Below are 5,139 nucleotides of genomic sequence, written 5' to 3' on the forward strand. Positions count from 1 at the left end.
AAATAATCGGACCTAATTTATTTAGTATTGTGAGAACCCGTGGATTTTCTTATTTTCTAGACTTTATTTTATTTAATTGCATGCTTTTTCTATATTTTCTTTATTAGGAAAATTTTCTAGATAATTTTTATGAGTAAATATAGTTCTAAAATTATTTTCCTAGTATTAGTTAGTTTTTGAGAAATTAAGAGCGTATACCGGATGTGGGACCCACTAGTGCGGTAAGTTCGATAAAATTCGACCAATTAGGTTAAGTTGTGTATACCGAGTTTAATTTATTAGGTGTTAAGAGATAATTAGAAGTTACCCAGATGGATTATCATTGGAGAGACAAAAGGATAGAGTTGCATTAAATAAGGGTGACAAGTGTCACCTTGTGATTAATTCTTGACTTTGACATCTTACTTACCTTTACTAATTAACCAAAAATTGACCAAAAAATCATCTTATTTCTCCCTCTCTTGGCCGACTTTCTTGGAGGAAAAAGAAGAGAAAACTTCCAACTTCTTTCTTCAATTTCTTGCCTTGATCTCACGAACCAACCGTTAAAACTTTGATTTGCTCCATAAAAACCTTTCCCTTGGTAGGATTAAGGTGAGTGGTGAAGTGGTTTGAGGAGCAAAGGTGCTAAGTTGCTTCCTTTCTTGAGTTTACAAGGTGAGTGGTTAAGGAATCTTTCCTTTGATCTTGATAATGTTCAATTAGTGATTGATAGTAGTTGAATAAGTGATTTTGTGGAAGAATTCTTGACTTTTGCTAGAGATTGGTGAATTTTATATTTATTCTTGATTTTTTCTGTTTTTATATGTTTAGTATGGTGTGGCTATGGACGATGGTTAGAAATGGTCTAGAATGAAGGCATAATGCGTAAATTGTAGCGAATTGTGGAAAATTTTCACTTTGTGCGGAAAATTCCAGATTAGGGTTTTCATTTTTCCCCATTCTGTCCGGCACTGTTTCTCCTAATTAGAGGGTGAATTTGTGACGCCCCCACTTCTCCCTAAGGCGAACCAAAGGGTATCCGCGGGACGCCTGCCCAGCTCTCGCCAGGACTCACTACAATCCATCATTCAAGAGCTCGAAATACTATAAGTAACTTCAATACATAATTAAAGTACTTCAAATATCTCACACTTACAATTATGTAGCTTTCAAGCTTAAATACAACCCAACGGAAAAGGGTACAATAGCCATCCGTTATAATATAACTTAAAGTTTTCAAAAGAAAACAATCTAGTACTACTCACGAGCACCCTTGGTCTCGAACCCTGTAAAAGAAATCCACAACGTGGTATGAGCTACACAGCCCAGTGAGGTTCCAAGACACTCTAACAGTTCAAATAAATCATGTAAGTTGGGCATATCATATGCATGGTTCAAGGTTACACAATGGCATGTTATCATGAGGTGATAATCATTGTACGGGTAATTTGAGACATTTATCATGGTATGAGACATTAGCATGTATAGTTCACGAGTGATTGGAGCTTATTACAGGCATAGCTCGGGATTTCATGTTGGCATTTTAGCACGAAACAATCATCATGATACAAGGTAAACATATACTGTAGGATACGGTGTTCCAGTGGAACTCTGTCGGTCATCTGCACCTTATGACTTCCGGATCCCCTCGGTTTGACTGGCCATCACCTTATCCCTCTAGTGGTAATACTCGAGTATACCGAAACGGTTGTCCAGGGCTCCAACCTACCCGACCGAGCCCAGTCCTGGCTCGAGTAGGTCAGTAACCGAGGCAGGGCCCAAGTTCAGCTTATAGCTTACAACATGCACAGGTAACCAAGTAATTCGACAAAAATAAATTCATTATTTGAATAGGTCGAGTGAGGTAAAGTACACACTCGCCTAACAATGATGGACAACTTCATATAACATGTGATTCATGATAATCAAGTAAGCAAGTAACCACATAGATTAGAAAACGGTAAGTAAACACGGTTAACAGTAAACGGTAAATGGTTAACGGTGGTAATTACGGTTAATTGGTAGACATATGTCATTTTAATAGGCCGCCATTGGCCGTTTTCCACTTTTACCACGTAAGAGTCGGGGAGATTCACTCCAACCGACTTATGCTGCCATAGCATAATTAATCATGTAAACACATCATGTATATATATGCTCTCCTAGCATTTCATATCTAGCATTTCAAGTAATCACATAAATATGCTCTTTAAGCATTTCATATCGAATAGTTCAAATATACATACTTCAGGTATTTCATGTCGAGCAATTCAAGTATACCTCATTCGAATATGTATGAGTGTGGTAAATTCTTATCATATAGCACTTAACACTTAATGACCATGGGTTAAGCATGTCATAGACTTATTCCAATTACGTATTCCTATATGGAACACTCACCTATTGCAACAAGAGAGTAAATACTCAAACAAGTGTCCAGGCGTCCACTTCGAGTTCTTCTTGAAGGTCCCCTTGAGCGCCTGAGCAAATAACCATTAACTATTATACACTATCACTTAGAACTCCTACTTATCAAAGAAGGTTGTACAATCTAAAGGGAATTCATGAATTGGGCCTTATTTATTAATAATCGAGGCTCAAGAGTAAAGTTTTAGAGTCTAAAGAGAGAGACTAACATTTTTCATGAAATCGAGTTCAAAATGTTCAATCGGTATCGAGAAAAAAGGCAAGTTTCCAAAATCTCATTTTCTAAGAAATTGCCAAATTTCAGCTTTGGGTGTCAATTCTAGAAAAATCGTATCTTGCACTATGTAGGTCCAAAATTGGAAAGCTTGATACCGTTGGAAACTTCTTCAAAAGCGCTAAAAGTTCCTAGAAGATACTTTTCCATGATTCCAAACAGAAGGTATTCAAAAATTGACTCGAAGTTGCTGCTTGGGACCATTTAGACAGTTTCGGGGTTGGTTTTTGACCATCTTTGAAAATCCGCCAAAATTCACACAATACGAACTAACCTCCAAAATTTAGAACTCAATTAGAGCTACAATCAAAGTTTAAAACAAAACAAACGGAACAAGAATCAAAGTTTTGAGCGCCAAGATATAGCAGCTCAAAGTTGGCTAAAATTTCCTCCTCGATCAAGAATTTCCAGATTTAAACATGAACTTTGGGACGTTGGTTGAACACTGAAACGGACTTGGAATGGCACCAAATTTAGCAGTATTACACTACCATATAGGGGTTATTCCTCTGCAAATTTTCAAGCAAAATCTAGCACGAAAAGTCAATTAACAAAACTGTTGAAGTTTTCAAGAATTTCCAAGGCAATCTGCCTCGTACCTTTGTTTTCCTTTTCTCAAACATTTGGCCACTAAAAACCTCTCAAATATGGTTCATTTGCGTAGATAATGTCTAAGAAACATCCAAGCTGTATTTCGTAGGTGATTTATACCAAGAATTTCGAATGACAAGTCCCAAGTCAAGATTGGCTAATCGGCTAAGAGAAAAGGAAAAGTTTTCCAGATTCGAAGAGCAATTTCGGGGCATCATTTGCATATCAAAATGGTCTTAGAATATCACCAAATTTAGCACAATTAAACCTCCATATGAGGACCACTTCTCTATCAAATTTCATTTGAAAATTCACACGATAAGGTAGTTAACTAAACCATCAAAGTTCAAGAAATTTCCCCCAAGGTAAAACTGTCTTCTAGCTCTTCTTTCCTTTTTAAACATTTTATCCAAAGCAACCAACCCAAATCTGGTTTATTTGCGAAACAAAGTCCAAGGAACATCTGATATAAAGTTTGGCAGATGTTGGACATCAAAGTTTCCAAAACAACAAGTCCCAAATCAAGCTAGGCCATTTAACTAGTCAAAAGAGGATTTTTACTCACTGCATCAGTTTCAAAATATGGCCACAACTCACTCAATTCAACTTGGAATTGAGCGTGGTTGATGGCGTTGGAAATCGCTCTCATAAAGCTGAATTTTATCAGAAGAAACTATTTTGAAATTCTATCCATAAACAGCTCGTTTTTGAGCATCAAGATACAAGTCCTGTCCTGTCTCCTGGAGAGAAACGAAACAGGACAGTGATTTTCAATCGAATGGTGTGGCTCACTCAAGTGGAACCAGAACATGAAATTGATACCAATGGAAATCTGGGAATGTCTAGTTTCCAATACCACAAACGGCACTTGATTTCGACATCGGAGCAAAGAGTTATAGCCGATACAAAATGACTGCTTGGGCAATACGGGATTCATTTTCCAGTTTTGCTAACTTTGGAAATCAACTCATTTGACCAACCAAATCATGTTATTTTTCAATGAAATTTTGTACACACTCACAATAACATGTAAACAACATAATCAAGTCATTAGAACTTCAAAATTGTGCACAAAAATGGTCGGACAAGACAGGGGTAAATCGGTCACTTTTGCTCCAAGCACCTCCTATGATTTTCTACCAACAATACAACATTAATCCACTAATTTAAGCACTAAACCACCATTAAATCCATCATCAAGCATGAGATCAGTCCTCAAGACAAAGGTGGGAGTTCATAGAGCCCACCCATTTCATTTTACACCATAAACAAGCTACCCAAATGCAAATACTACCTTATACATGTAAGATGATCTTCATAAAGCAAGATTTAAGTGTTGGATTAACACCTACTTGATTAGAGGATGAAGGCAGAAATTTCGGCCCCTTAGATGCTCAAGAAAACCGTGGATAGCAGCTCCTTTTCTTAGCTCAATGGGATCTCTAAATGTTTAGTTAAGTGTAGTTCGAATTTGGAGTGAATTGGAAGAGGTTTGATGAAGATTTGATGAAGGAAAAATGAAGAACTTGGTCTTGTTTTTCCTTGGAGTTGCACGGCTGGAATGAAGAAGGAAAAGAAGAGTTGCACGGCTGTTTGAGGTGATAAAGTGGTGGGTTTTGATCTGGTGTGATGCACCCATGTGAAACTAAAATGTGTGGCTCTCATTGATTCAAAGGTTAACTCTTTTTCCCGCGCGTTTCGTGTTCGATTCCTCTCGAATTTGTTTCACTGGTGCACTAAACCTCTAATGCACTTATATTCGTATAAATATTATTCACTCTCAATCGTCCCAAAATAAGGGTCTAAAGTTCCTAAATTAAAATCACGCGTGTGAAAACGCGTATCTCCAATCTGAGCGCGATAAC

General features: G+C 37.3%; 1 long non-coding RNA gene across 1 annotated transcript; it reads right to left on the reverse strand.

Annotated features, from left to right (window-relative positions):
* Positions 1-1,084: 1,084 nt before the first annotated feature.
* LOC113729551 (uncharacterized) lies at positions 1,085-4,851 on the reverse strand. The gene is made up of 2 exons (XR_011841221.1): positions 4,627-4,851; positions 1,085-1,268 (listed from the first exon to the last, which is right to left on the reverse strand). It is a non-coding gene; the product is annotated as an uncharacterized lncRNA (long non-coding RNA).
* Between the last annotated feature and the right edge of the window lie 288 nt (positions 4,852-5,139).

Source organism: Coffea arabica, chromosome 2e (genome assembly GCF_036785885.1).
Source record: "Coffea arabica cultivar ET-39 chromosome 2e, Coffea Arabica ET-39 HiFi, whole genome shotgun sequence".
NCBI classification, from domain to species: domain Eukaryota; kingdom Viridiplantae; phylum Streptophyta; class Magnoliopsida; order Gentianales; family Rubiaceae; genus Coffea; species Coffea arabica.